General features: G+C 45.8%; 1 long non-coding RNA gene across 1 annotated transcript; it reads left to right on the top strand.

Moving 5' to 3' along the window:
* Positions 1 to 4: 4 nt before the first annotated feature.
* Positions 5 to 3,744, top strand: LOC133210564 (uncharacterized). The gene is made up of 2 exons (XR_009724965.1): positions 5 to 3,022; positions 3,053 to 3,744. It is a non-coding gene; the product is annotated as an uncharacterized LOC133210564 (long non-coding RNA).
* Positions 3,745 to 15,386: the final 11,642 nt, after the last annotated feature.

The raw sequence follows: 15,386 nt of genomic DNA, 5'->3' as shown, positions 1-15,386 counted from the left end.
AAGTCTCTTGTATGAAACAATATGAAGTTGGATCACTACTGTTTTAGGGAGAAACCCAGAAATGGTTACTGTTGTTTCGATTGCTGAGGCAAGGCAAGCTGCTTACATACTTACCTGTAGCTCTTTTAAATGTTTCTGTTTTGCATTAAATTATTGTATTGGTTGAATGGTTATAAAAATTCATATCAGAATTTCCCAGCACAAGATAAGGTAGATGTTTTTTGAAATAGAAGGCTCTCTTCCATCCCTCCTTCCATGTGAACCAGGAAGAATAGTATCTTGGCAAAGTTGCAATGACATTATAATTATCTCAGTTTCAGCCAGTATTATAATTAATTTGTTTCCATTTAATTTCCACATCACCAGACTTTGAGACTGGAGTTACCTTATACATTAAAATTTTACAGATACAAGAAAGTCCCATTTTAAAGCCGCAGCAAAGTCGATTTGACTGCTTCCATGCACATCTCATTTATTTGGCTGAAGTACTTACTTTCACTCTTTTCTTTTTCCTTTTTTTTTTTTTCCTCCACCTTTAAAAATTTCTTCTGTAGCTGCTGCTTGTTACCTTTTCCAGGACAAAGTGTTAAATGATCCTTATCTCACTCTTTGAAGCTGAAGTATATAGTTATTCAGGTAAGCCAGCCTGAATGCAGGAATCTTTGAAAGCGCATTAATTTGTCCATTACTTTGAGTATCTCTGCCTCTTAACTGAAGACACTTTCTTGGTGTGGGAAAAAAATAGGTATTTTAATTACTGGAAGATTTTCAGAGGCCAAGTCTGTTTTACGTAGTTAATATAAAACTCTCTGGTTTTCTCTTTCAAATTGAGTGAATAGCAGTGTGGGGGATAGGATTAGGCTTGGCGTGTAGTTTGTCTTTATTCCACACTTGAACAAAAGTTTTGTCATCTTTTTATCACTTTTCACCTTCATCATATTGATGAATTTGGACATAACCTAATTACCTCCAATCATTGTTTTGAAAAGGGCACATACTGGTAGCAGACAGCCTTATTTACTACTGCTGTCCTTCAGGATGATCCTGGAAGAGAATGTTACCGTGAAGTACTGGATTTACTTTTTTTTTCCAAAGATAGTTCTTGTACAGATTGGGATTCTGTCTGTTGCCCAGCAATAAACAGTCATGGCTTCCTTTCTGAGCATTGCTCAGCAGCATGATGGTGCTGCTGAAGTCTTTCATGGAGCTGAATTACTACGTACTTCTCTGCCTGAATGTAGGCCAGGTTCATACATCAGGTGTTAATTAAATGAATAGTTCCTGCATGGTTAAATCTGCTGGTCTTTTATCAGCAAGATTGCCTCTGAAGTACTGAAAGGAACATAAACTTTATTTTATGTTAATTGACTTAAGTAGGAAATTATAGCTGCATTTGTTTAAAGAAGGAAAAAGTCTCCAGTTTGCTCTAGTAAAGGGATGCTAGTCCAGAGGCGAATGGATGGTACCATGCTGAAAGGTGCTTCCTTCTGTGAGCTAAATGTTTATCCCATGTGCATCACAAACCAGTGATACTGTGAACTCCATATGATTTTGATCTTTCCAGTGGCATTGTTCAAGCATGCAGTTAAAATTTTCTGCGATACTTGGGGAAGTTATAAAATGAAACCAGGATACCAACTTAATCACTTGGTAAATTCAGCCCATGAAAAGATCTCCTAACTAGTGTACAGTTCCTTTATTTCGGCTTTCTTCCTCAGTTCATCTGTGCAGATTTAAAGATTTTCTACCACAACAGGCAGAACTAACTGCAGGCTTTTTTTGCAGAGTTGTGTCTTGTGTTTGCCCTGTGCTGCTCTGTGATGTTATTTATTCTTCATGTTCCTTACTGTCCTGACTTCTGTCTTTGGGTTTCAGTTTCATCATGTGCAAGCCTCAGGTGGACAAGAGGAAGCAGGCAGGGAGATGTCTGAGATCTGCACAAGGCTGGGTGCCGAGGTGGCAAGTTGAATCAGGCACCACTGAGCTGCCAGTGAAGCATTTTCTCGGCAGCAGTTCCAATTCTTGTCTGCTGCCCAGCTGTGGCTTGCGCATTTAGCAGAGGGGGGCAGGCATGTCTCTTTCAACAAGCGTGCAAGACCTCCGAGGGAATGGAGGAATAAAGGAACAAGTTCCATTTCTTGAGGGAGGAAGGCTAAGAGCATACTACCTTGTGATAAATAGGTGGCCTGTCTGGATGAATAAGAGGAGCCTTTTCTTCAAACGTCCATTCTTGCTTTGTTTTAAAGTGTCCTTGTACTTAGGCCTCAGAATCTGTTTGTTTTGCCTTTCCAACAGCACTGCAAAGAATTCTTTTTTTCCTTCCAGACAAGCTAGAAAAGTATCAGTTTTTACATTCTGCAATTATAATAGAGGGCTTTTGTCCTATGTTGAGTTGTACTGCCATAGCAATGAGCTGAAACCTCTGAAATAACTGGTTTGTATCTCACTACGTTCAAAAGCTTCAGTAGACGTGGTTAGAATGTGAACAGTTCATATAATTTTCATGTATAATATTCCATGATAATATTGGTAGTTATTTCACTCCCAGGTCTTTGTGCTTTGAGAAGGCATTTTTTGAGCTTGAGTACTTACGTAGCCTGAGGAGGCTGCTGTACTTGAGGTGGATAGACCTTCCTGAAGCACAGGGGCACAGGCTCTCTTAGGCCATACAGGTTATTGCCCTGTGCTTTTGTTTTATTTCTAAAAGAGGCTTCTCAGTTTTTCAGGACCTAAAAGTTTCCATTGATACCGTAGTGATTTAAATGAGCCACCTTTTTAACTCCTTTCCTTGAGGTTACTACTAGGTAGCAGTTGTTTGCAGCTGGATGTGGGAATGTCACTTAGTGTAAGAGAGTAACATGTGGTAAGTGGATTTTAGTTCAGAGAAAACAAGGATTCCAAGAAGTTACTTTCTGATAGCTGCTTAATTAGAGGATAGTGTTCATTTTTGCAGAAGAAGACTGATTTTAATCTTCTTTCACACCCAGTTTGTTGTTTGGTTTTTTTTTTGTTGGTTTTGTTTGTTTTTTGTTTTGGTTGGTTTTTTTTTCAGTCAGTGTTGGTCTTATTTAAGAGTTTAAATGCTGGTGATATTAGCATTTTGCAGCAGCTCTTTTCTCTTTTTTCCAGTACCTTTTGCTATTAGGGACATCTTTTTTTTTTTTTTTTTTGCTTTGGTGGAGCTGTATATTAAAAATTACTTTTTCTTTGCGTATTGCTATCATTTTGTTAGGCTTCCAGAATTATAAATTTTTGAGCTCTTGTGAACAGTTTGCTGTTTGAGCAGGGTGTTTTATTGTTGAATGACACAAAAATGTGGGTCATTTCTGATGTGCCTGCTACTGATGTTGATAGTGCAGGCATGGGTGAAAACAGATCCCTCAGTACAGGACCACTTGTAAAGGCAGTTTTGCCCTTTTTCTGTCAAGAAAAGCTTCTGTGGAACTCCAAAAGTGTAATTTCCTTTGTTTTACAATATTGTATTTAAAATATTCCACAACGTTGTTAATGCTCCAAAAGAATTGAATAATGCTGCTGGACAGTACGCTCTACTTCAAACCTGTGAATGTTTCACTTTGCAATTATATCTAGTCGTGTCCCTAATGGTATGTATGAGTTGGTGACTTGTCAGGAATGTTCACCGTAAGGATTTGTTTCTTAAATACCTTCTTTGAAGTGCCTTTGACCAATGTTTAGCATCAAAATTAAGTTGAGATTTGAATAAATAAAATGAGTTATCTCATACATAGTTCATGTCTGTCTTCCTTTACTCCTGTATGCTAGAAGTGTAGCTTAGCAGCACAGTTTAGTCTAATAAAAACATTCTTACTTCTGGTCTTGGGTGGGTGCAGGAAATTCAGAAAACTTCTCTCACTTGCCAAGTTTTCTATTATTTATGCCATAAGCAAATAAGAAGCTACCTTGAAAACAAAGATGGTGTTTTTTAAGAGTAAAATTCATCCTAAGTGCTAGTACTAGAGATCCCATAAGCAAGCTGTTGTTTCTGCACTGGCCTGTTTTTTTCAGTGTCTCCATGTTAGAGTCCCGATTGAACTGACTGCAGACGATGCCTGAAAGATAAAGCAAAAGAGTTCAAAATGAACCACTTTTTTTTTAAAAAAAAAGGATTTATTCTTTTGGGGAGCCTCTTCTGAAAGAAGAACCAAAACAAAACCAACAAAACCCAGCCAACTTGTTGATTTAATTGCTGTGCTTTCTCACTTAGACTTCTGCTATTCATGCAGAATAATATCCAGCAATACAGAACATTCTGCGTACACAGATGGGAGGTGTCTTTACTTACGGAATGTTGGTTGTCGCACATGGTAAGCATAAGCACAGTACAGCTGTGTTTTATTGCCTTAAGTACAGTAATGGATGTCTCTAGAGTTATTAACCTGGATTAATTGTTTCAAAGCACAGGAAGTGTGTTGATGACCAGTTGAACTGTGCTCAGAAGCTAGAATACTTTAGCTCAGTAGCAGTGGCCTGTTGAACAGGTGACACAAGATCCTCTCTAAAGTTTCAGGCATAGATTTGGGAACAAACTAGATCCAGTAAATTGTAGCATGATGCGAGTGCTGGAGTGGAACAAAACCTACAGCTACTATCCTGGAGGAAAACTGTTTGGTAAGTGCAGGTTTGCTTGCCTGCCTTTTAATTTTTAACATGTAGCAGGCTCTGCATATGTGATGACCAGAAGTTGTAGACACAAGTGAAATACAGAATCATAGAATAGTTAGGGTTGCAAAGGACCTTAAGATAATCTAGTTCCAACCCCCCTGCCATGGGCAGGGACACCATGCACTAAACCATGTCATCCAAGACTCCATCCAACCTGGCCTTGAACACTGCCAGGGATGGAGCATTCACAACTTCCCTGGGCAACCCATTTCAGTGCCTCATCACTGTCACATTGGAGAACTTCCTTATATCTAACCTGAACTTCCCCTGTTTAAGTGTGAACTCATTACCCTCTTGTCCTATCACTACAGTCCCTGTCTGGCATCCCTATAGGCCCTCTTCAGATACTGGAAGGCTGCTATGAGGTCTCCACGCAGCCTTCTCTTCTCCAGGCTGAGCAGCCCAAGCTTTCTCAGCCAGTCTTCATATGGGAGGTGCTCCAGCCCCCTGATCATCCTCGTGGTCCTCCTCTGGACTTGTTCCAACAGTTCCATGTTCTTCTTATGTTGAGGACACCAGAACTGCACACAATACTCCAAGTGAGGTCTCACAAAAGCAGAGCAGGATCAACTCCTTCGACCTGCTGGTCATGCTCCTTTTGACGCAGCCCAGGATACGGTTGGCTTTCTGGGCTGTGAGCACACACTGAAGCCGGCTCATGTTCATTTTCTCATCAACCAACACCCCCAAGTCCTTCTCTGCAGGGCTGCTCTGAATCTCGTCTCTGCCCAACCTGTAGCTGTGCCTGGGATTGCCCCGACCTGGGTGTAGGACCTTGCACTTGGCATGGTTAAACTTCATGAGGTTGGCATCAGCCCACCTCACAAGCGTGTCAAGGTCCCTCTGGATGGCATTCCTTCCCTCCAGCGTATCAACCGAACCACACAGCTTGGTGTCATTGGAAAACTTGCTGAGGGCGCACCCAATCCCACTGTCCATGTCAGCGACAAAGATGTTGAACAAGACCGGTGCCAACATGGATCACTGAGGGACACCACTCGTTACAGGTCTTCAGCTGAACACTGAGCCATTGACCACAACTATATGTGTGAAGCCATCCAGCCAGTTCTTCATCCACCGAGTGGTCCATTCATCAGATTGATGTCTCTCCAGTTTAGGGGCCAAGGATGTTGTGTGGGACAGTGTTGAATTCATTGTACAAGCCCAAGTAGAATCTTAAAATCCAGTTCCGTCCATCTTGTCTCCCTTTGCCTTGGCTGCAGCTCTGGGGTTTCACACCAGTGTCCTCAGCACACGCCCTCCATTGCACTTACCAGTACTGCTGTTGTGTGAGGATTTATTTGCCCTAACCCAGGAGATAGGTAGAGAGAGATAGAGGTGTAAATGTAGGTGTAGAGGTATAGAGACAGAGATTAGATAGCAATAGCTAGAGAAGGGTGTGTTTCTGTTTGTGTATATTGTTTTTCCCTTCTTGTTTCCAAGAGGTGATTATGCTCACTTTCTACCAGAGCTGGGCAGAGGCAGTAGCATTTTCTCCTCCTGTATGAGAAAAACATAGGTGTTTTGCCGAAAAGAGCAGTTTGTCCAGACAAACAGAAGAATTTCCTCATTTCAGATAGGAACCTGCCTGGGGCTGCCTTCTGCAGCCTGCACCAAGATCTCCAATGAGAAACTCGGTGACTGTCCCTTTCCCCCCTACTCCAGACCGCTCAAGAAATCAGCCTATGGGAGAGAGACCGGCGGTCATGCTGCGTTTCAAGGATTTGGACAAATGTGCTGGGGGAGTTGTTGCCAATCTCTCAGCCTCTGCCCTCTATACAGTACCCTTAAGTGATGCTTAGCTGGGGGTTTGGAAACTGCTCGACACAACTGAGTCAGTTCCTTGTTTTGTGTAAGCGTTGCAGGGAAAAGCTGCTCAGTCCACCCAGTTGAAACCAAATTGGGATCAAAGCACTTTATTGAGCTATCAAGAACACAGAAGTTAGGCAGCAGTCAGTGAAGTGTTGCACTCAAGTAGCAATACAAGAAATAAGGCCCCCAGAACAAGCACATGAATGTGAATAAACAAGCAAATATCTAAACACCCTGTGGAACAAATGTGGAAGAGATTTCTGAACTAATTCTACTTTCCAAGAAGAAGACCGCACCATAAGCAGTGTAGTAGCAACTGGCACTTGGTGTATTGGTAAGGAATGATGAGGAAATCCCGTGTGATCTCCACATTTCTGAAAGTTCATGCAGAGGGAACCAAAACCTCTTTATTTTCCCTCCCTCCCTCCCTTTTCACTTCTGGGTTTGCCACTCTCACACACCAGTGTGTGTCCGCCATGGGCAGGGACATCCCCCTGGGCCTGCTGGGCACAGGCGCTGCCTCAGGGCCAGCACCGCAAAGGCCTTTCTCCAAGGGATGCTGGGTGAAGGGGCAGCAGCAGCAGCAGCAGGGCTGCGGTGGGCAGGGCTGCAGGGTCCCGTCACCCCCCATGTCATAGTGCCAGCACCCGGCCATGCAGCATCACAGTGCTCTGGGGCACTATAAAGCCCCGTGCCCTGCGCCAGTGCTTTGGAGCTCCAGCACCAGGTGCTGGGAGGGTTCTTGCTCCCAGGCTACATCAGGCCAGCGGCGTTTTGCTGTTGTTGGAAGGCCCTGAGATGGCTCCAGGTGGAGGCAGATCAGGCAGTGCCAGCGTCCCCTTGTCCCCTCAGAGGCGTAACCAGCCCGTGGACCGGGAGCAGGTCTTGCTCCCGTGCTCAGGGAGTAGCCGATCGACAGCACTGGGGTCAGGAAGGAATTTTCCCCCGGGGCAGATTGGCACCGGTCCCCGGGGGTTTTTTGGCTTCCTCTGAGCACTGAGCATGACCACTTGTCAGGGCTCCTCTGGTCCTGGTGCTCTGTGTTATCGCCTGGTGCTCATGCTCCACGACGGTGGCCCCTCGTGTCCTGCAGCTGGGGGGGGAAGGCTTTTTTGCCCCCAGGCTGGACTCGCAAGCATCCCCAGGGTTTTCGGCCTCCTCCGCAGCCGAGCACAGCCCCTCCATGGGGCTCCTTTGGGTTATTGGTAGCCCAAAGGCAGCTGCTCGTGCTCCACGCAGGTGGCCCTCATGCCCCGCATCCGGGGGGAGGCAGCCTTCTGCAATCCCAGGGTAGCCCCAGCGTGGTCCTGGGAATTGCTGCTTCTCTCTGTTGCATTGAGCACCCCCCCTTCTCAGGTCTTCCCCGGCCCATTCTGGCTCGGCTCTTTCTTGCCCTGCTCTTGCCCCACCACGGCACCGCTCCTGTCCTGGCTTTGTTCCTTTGTCAGGCTGCAAGGGAGGTTTTTATCCAGCTAGACTGAAGGATGCATCAGCCTGCTGCTGGCTATGCACGGGGATTGGGTTAACGCTTGTGAGCGTCAGCTCTGAGAGATTTAGAAAAAGAAAATATCATCTAGACTAGAGTAAAATTAAATAAACTAAACTAAATAAAATAACTTTATTTCTAAATAAATTAATTACCCTTTCCACCTGTAACCTGATTTGTGTCTGATTTCTCTCTTTGAAAGTGGTTTTAGTGCTGAAAACCCCTTTTGGTTTCAGCTAAATAGTGGTCACATCATTATAACACTCATCCTGAGTGCCGGGAATGGAATGGAAAGGAATGGAAAAAAATGAGAGGGAATGGAATGGGATGGAATGGAATGGGATGAAATGGAATGCAAAGGGATGGGATGGATTGGAACAAAAGACAATGGAATGGAATGGAATGGAATGGAATGGAATGGAATGGAATGGAATGGAATGGAATGGAACAGACAGCTATGATACATTAAGCATATAGTTCTTCATGACAATACCTGACTTAAGTCTGAGGGGCCACTGCACTGCAGGTCCCAAGGGAGGCTGGTTCCAGGCACCAAGGCCTATGAACAGCCCCTGGACCCCGACAGCAGGAGGCCTGCACCCCTCATACACTCTCCTTCAGACACGTCTGAGGTGCCAGTGGAGAGAGAGTATTGGGCCAGATGGACTCCTGATGGAGTGTGGCTGTTCTCAGGCTCTTGTGTTTGGTTCTGTTTCTCCAAAAGCAGTAACTCAGGCAAATTTAAAAACTAGTATTTGGGGGAGGGCTGGGGACGGGAGTGGGGGGAAATCACAAGGAAACGAGCAGGTACTGCTCACGTACAAAAGATTTGCAGCCATCGAGTTAAGGAGCACATCCTGCTTCAGGCTGAGGGCTTGATCTCTGAGCCTCACTGCTGTCAGAGATGTGCTCTTTTGCTACCCTGTGAAACACGAATAAACCGGATGAACACAGAAGAGTTTCAAAACCCAGTTCACACGTGTTTTTCACAACTCCGTTCCGATGCTCAAATTAGCCAGAGACAATCGACATCTCTCACCCCAGTCAGAAGGCACAGGACTCCTTCCCACAAGGAAGTGCCTGTGGTGGGACATGATTACCCATTCAATCACTTCCCTTTCTTCCCTTCCTTCCCTCCTTCCCCCCTGCCCTCTTTCTTCCTTTCTTTTTTCTTTTTTTTTCTTTCTTTTTCCTTTTTTTCTTTCTTTCCTTCTTTTTCCTTCCTTCCTTCCTTCCTTCCTTCCTGTCTTCTTTCCTTTCTTTCTTCTTTCTTCTTTTCTTTCTTCTTTCCTTTCTTCCTCCTTCCTTTCTTCCTTCTTTCCTTTCTTCATTCTTTCCTTTCTTTCTTCTTCCCTTCCCTTCCCTTCCCTTCCCTTCCCTTCCCTTCCCTTCCCTTCCTTCCTTCCTTCCTTCCTTCTTTTTTTCCTTCCTTTCCTTTCTTCCTTTCTTCCTCTCTTTCTCTCTTTCTCTCTTGTCCTGGGTTTAGCAGTGGCAGTCATTTTTCTCTTTCTTGGTAGCTGGTGCAGTGCTGTGTTTTGACTTTCAGCAGGGAACAGAGCTGAAAAACAGTGATGGTTTGGTTTGGCCAAGGACTCTGTGGGCCTCATGCTCTGCCAGGGAGGAGGGAAGCCGGGAGGAAGCAGAGACAGGACACCTGACCCAAACTGACCAAAGAGGTATTCCATACCACAGCACGTCATGCCCTGGATGTAACTGGGGAGTTACCTGGAAGGGCTAGAGGGCCTGCAGGGTTGGAGGAGGTATCGGTCGGTGCTTGGTCAGGCTGGGGAGGTGAATTATCAGTCGCCTGGTGATGGGGTGTTGTATTCTCTTCCCTTGCTATTTCCTTTATCATTACTATTATTGGTGGCAGCAGTAGTGATTTGTGTTATACCTTAGTTACTAAACTGTTCTTATCTCAACCCGTGGGAGTTGCATTCTTTCTGATTCTCCTCTCTGTCCCTCCAGGAGTAGGGGGAGGGCAAGAAAGGGGGGGAAGTGGGTAACAAGCTGTCTGGTTGGGGTTAAACCACGACAGTTCTTTTTTGGCGCCCAACGTGGGGCCTGAGGGGTTGAGAAAACGACAGATCTGACCGTCACAATGCTGATTTATTGGCTCTCAGAGTTGTTCCTCTTGATCTCACAGCTTCAGAATGTTGTAACTTACTTAGAGCCGGTATTTGCTGTGTTAGTGTTTATCAAGTGTGGGGCTTGGGCTAAGGTTTCTGTCTCACTGTACTTTATGGCAATGACTTGTAATACGGGCGGGCTCCAGCAGCAGGACGGGACGGACGTGGCCGTGGACTGGTCCCTGGCCGTCCGGCTGCTCCTCACCGTCCTGGCCCTCGCCCTCGCCTCCGTCTGCGTGAGGCCGCGGGGAGCCGAGGGGGCGCGGTCCCGGGAGCCGGCGGCTGCTGAAGCGGCCCGGGAGAGCGGCCCCGGGGACCAAACGGCGGCAGGACCGGAGGCCGCAAGGGGACGGCTGCCGGTGGAGGAGGTCGGGGCGGTCGAGGAGCGGGAGGAGGCGGCGGAGGAGCCGAGCCCCGCGGAGGAGCGCAGCCCCGCGGCCGAGCGCAGCCCCGCGGCGGCCGAGAGCATTCCCCGGAAGCCGCCCGCCGAGCCCCAGGAGGACGCAGGAGACCCCGCAGCATTTCCCAGCAAGGCAGAGGAAGAGCTGGACTCAGGAGAAGAGAAGCTGGTGGTGGGAGAGCCGGCAAGCACAGCAGCTACACCAGCCCCAGTGACGAGTACAGCAGCATCGCTTGAGAGTTCTGAAGGTTTTGAATGGCCTTTGGGTACCCTTGGGACCTGCCTGCTGATTGTGATGGTGTTCACCATGTTGGCACACACACAGAGTGTGTTTTACCCACCACCATTGTGTCTGATCTCAAAAGTGAAGCAGAGTCAGGTCTGGGTCTTGTCTGGGGTTAGACAACAATATGGGAGGACCAAGAGGTTTCCCCCAAGGCTGGACAGCCATGAGTGGCAGGGCATGTGGGACAGTATGGGCAAGTATCTAGTCCACTGGGCCCCTCCAGTGCTTTGGAAGCATTGGAGATGGAAGGCAGCTGTATGGAGTCCCCAGGAACAAGCTGCAGAAACTGCTGAAGGGGACAGTGAATTATTTTGAGCCTGGTGAGCCCATGACCCTTAAGGCCAACAGAGCAGAGATGCAACATCGAGATGGACTCATGATCGAGGGGTGGACTTAGCAATGGACACTATTGCCCATGTTATTCATGTGTGTGAGCACTGCACATAGCCTCTCGTGCTCTGAAAGATTGTTACAAGAGATGGAGCCTGACATCATGGACCAGATGGACTCAGCAGCTTTATAGGGACTGGTCCATGCACTACAATGAGAGTGCACTTAGATAAGAGCGATGGTATATTGAAAATGTGGGATCTGAGCATGACGTGAATGGTATGGAATAAGGGGTGGATAATGTCCTGAGTTTAGCAGTGGCAGTCATTTTTCTCTTTCTTGGTAGCTGGTGCAGTGCTGTGTTTTGACTTTCAGCAGGGAACAGAGCTGAAAAACAATGATGGTTTGGTTTGGCCAAGGACTCTGTGGGCCTCATGCTCTGCCAGGGAGGAGGGAAGCCGGGAGGAAGCAGAGACAGGACACCTGACCCAAACTGAGCAAAGAGGTATTCCATACCACAGCACGTCATGCCCTGGATGTAACTGGGGAGTTACCAGGAAGGGGCTAGAGGGCCTGCGGGGTTGGAGGAGGTATCGGTCAGTGCTTGGTCGGGCTGGGGGGCAAGTTATTGGTCGCCTGGTGATGGGGTGTTGTATTCTCTTCCCTTGTTATTTCCTTTATCATTACTATTATTGGTGGCAGCAGTAGTGATTTGTGTTATACCTTAGTTACTAAACTGTTCTTATCTCAACCCGTGGGAGTTGCATTCTTTTTGATTCTCCTCTCCGTCCCTCCAGGAGTAGGGGGAGGGCAAGAAAGGGGGGGAGTGAGTGAGTGAAAGCTGTCTGGTTGGGGTTAAACCACGACATCTCTTTCTCTCTTTCTCTCTTTCTTTCTCTTTCTTTCTTTCTTTCTTTCTTTGCTTGCTTGCTTGCTTGCTTGCTTGCTTGCTTTGCTCCCTTGCCTGCCTGCCTTCCTTCCTTCCTTCCTTCCTTCCTTCTTTCCTTTCTCTTTCTCTCTCTTTCTCTCTCTCTTTCTTTATTTTTTCTAATTATTATAGGCAATGTGAGGACAGAATCCAAAACAGTTTTTCCCAGGTGAAAGTAATAAAGGGGGCTCCTATGCTGCCTGCAGCACCTGTGCCCAACTGAAGCCCAGTGCTTAAGAATTAGTTGTGATTCTTAAAAAGCCACTACATAAAATGCAACAAGGCAGGAAGCACTTTCCCTTGATGTTCAGTTCAGTATTATGCTGATATTTAGCATTTTACTGCTGTTTCACAAATAACGTGTTATCCGTGTTAGAGGAGGAAGTGAGCTGGTTAAACAGAGTGCAGTTAAAGAAACACAGCAGCATCCAAAAACTTTACACTAAGACCAAAAGGAGGAAAGCAAACACATGCTTGCTCCCTGTGATAACCAGCTGGCAAGCAGAGCACCTGAGAGCAGGTGGAGATGGGGACCAAGGTGTGATACTAACACACTGTGAGTGTGAAAGGTCAACATACACCTGCCAGTGAGCATGATCCTGATGCCATGGTCGGAATGAGTTTTATTTCACAAGTAACTTTTGGATCCAGTGTTAATGCTGCCCTCTCCCACTGCAGCTGTTTGATTAATAGATGCTGCTCTTGCAGAAGCTGGAACAGCCACTTGTTATGGAACAGGATGCTGCAGAAAATCGTTAAGATTCATAAAAGTAAAAATAGTTCCCTGTGCAAAGTATACCCATTTAAAAAAATCCCAAACCTCAAACCAAACAACAAACGAATTTAGTGAAAGAATATTCCCAGAACGAAGCCTTGTTCTCAGGGTTGTAGCATGAGAAAGCTCTACAGAGCTGTTATGTTGGGCCATTGCAATTTTAGCTGATGGGAGTGGTAGGAAGGTAGTTCAAACTGTATCCCAGGGTGTATCCTGGAGGCGTGATGCTGGGCATGTTGAGCCACAGTCCAAAAGTAGAGACCAAAATCCATACTCCTGTCTCAGGCCTCCTTCACCTCCCTTCACACCAACCAGCTCATGAACTCTGAAGCCCTTAACCTCAGATCACCAGATGAGTAATCCAGCTCAGAGTAAAAGCTGCTCCGGTGTGATAGCTTCAATTCCAGCATGACACGTTCTTTGCCTGGCTTTGTACTGGAGGTACAGCTTGGGGCCAGGTACTCTCATTTACTACCACTGTCTACTACACTGAGCCCTGACTTCCCTGGATCTTTGGCTTTCCAGAAACTGCTCTTTGGCTTGACATTTATTGCTAGATGTAAATTTTCTTGTTTCAGCAATGGCTATAGATGAAGTGGGGTGCTATAAGGGGGATTTGTGATGTGATTATGGGGTACATTGCTCTTGCTTTCATGCTACGGTAGAGTGCATAAGGGCCCTTTTATTCCTGTGTTCCTGCTTCAGTGAAAATGCTTTGTAGACTTGTCCTTGCAATGCTCAATACCTGGTTTGCTGAGCATCCTGTTTACACAGCATGCAGTTCAAACATCAGTTGTCCTCTTGTCAAAGAGGCCAAGGAGCATAAAGTAGCTACTGTAGCCAGCAGAAAATGTGATTTTGTGAGATAAATTAAGGTGATTTAAGAAGTCCTCAGCCAACTGCTGCTGCTCAGCTTAATTTTCCAAGTTGTTACTTCAATATGATTTTAGAAACCTGTTGATGTCTTGCTGTTTGTTTTATCGAGGCATTTCGTTGTTTTCCCCCTGGTGGCACTGTAGGATAAAGCTGTGGCGTTCGGGCCTCTGTACTGCAGGTGCACCATGTAAGATGCTGGGATATCTTCTCGCTGACATGACAGGTTCTGTAATGCTCAACTTCAGAACAACACCCTTATTCCTTGTTAATCTAAATTAGTGATGTGGACTTTGTCTTATTTAAGGGAACTTTTGTTGGGTGGTTTTCTCCTCTCAAAAAGGAAAGTTGTTCCAGCTTATGAATTGTAACAAATCTAACATGTCACTAAGCATGTCAAAAGATTTCAAAGAAGACTGGCGCATGACAACTGGGTTCTCAAGGATCCTGCTCAAAGAACGTTTTTTCACTCATGCAAGTTCACACCTATCCTCTAGAGTGTTCAGGCAGTACTATGACTTTTGCCTGACTGTATTATATGATTCACTCAGAACAAAAAATTGAAGATTTTTTTTTTGCAGACATGACATTCCCTTCAGACAGAGCACAGAACCACCCCTATCAGTACACTTTCTGCTTATTACAGCCACTTGTGTGTTTTGGCAGTCTGTTCCTCAAGTAACTTAACGACCTGCACAGTTATGGGGTATGCAGCCTGATGGAGACCCAGTAGTAGCTTTCTGAGGGTCATTGCAGTAAAAATACTAAGGTTCAGACCTGGATTTTATATGTGAATCTCACTATGCCTGAATTAATTGGAAAGTACAGTTTTTCTGGTCAGCAGGAATATATTTTACCTATTAATTGACAATGCAGTTTAAGACTGATAGAAGCTCTCCTCTGAGAAAACACAGCACACTAGGGAGTTGCCCTGAATGAAATCAGACATAGCTGAACATCAGACATAGATGAAATTGCCCATTATGTCATGCTGGTTATTCAGAAGAATTACTAGCTCTTAGCTTTCTATGGAAAATTCGCTAACTGTCCCCAGGCTCCTCCCCCTGCCCAGCTCCCCACACCCGTGTCTGTGTGCACAGTGAGCCTGGGACACCCCTGGGCCAGCAGCCAGCAACCAGATCACAAAATCCCCCAAATCCTTCTCCCAGGCAATGCTTTCCATGTGCTGGGTGTCTGTCCCCTGCAGCCCTTCTTCCTCAGCCCCACCACTGAAAGGAATGTACTGGGCACATCCTGGGCCTGAGGGCTTGTTTGAATTGTTGATCATTTATTTACTGCTCTGACAGGGGTTTTTAAGTGTCCTGAAAGCTTTAAACTGCTGAGAGAGTAGCATCGGTCTCAGGATTATCTGAGTTCGCAACAATTTTAAAGCTAATCCAAAACCCTTTTTGGGGATTTACTCACTTGTTGAGCCTTGCGGCTGCCAGATTTTTTCTTTTCAGAACTCTCATCTACTGTTATTTTGCAATAAGAAAGGGTTTTCTTTGTGTCCCAGGGTCAACTGTGCCAGAAGATGTAATTCTCAACCATTTTTAGCTCTTACAACTTATAGCATTTGGCCTGGTCTAGCAGAGGGCTTAAGGATTTCATTCTTCTTGCTTTTAAACTGTGCCTGTGATGGAAATAATGGGTTTATTTGTTTGGTTGGTTTTGCCTGTAGAAA

This window comes from Neopsephotus bourkii, unplaced genomic scaffold, assembly GCF_033783945.1.
Source record: "Neopsephotus bourkii isolate Nb327-2 ecotype Australia unplaced genomic scaffold, CSIRO-AGI_Nbou_v1 NB_479, whole genome shotgun sequence".
Taxonomy (NCBI): Eukaryota; Metazoa; Chordata; class Aves; order Psittaciformes; family Psittacidae; genus Neopsephotus; species Neopsephotus bourkii.
The sequence above is the reverse complement of the archived record's forward strand: the minus strand, read 5'-3'. Positions and strand labels throughout refer to the sequence as shown.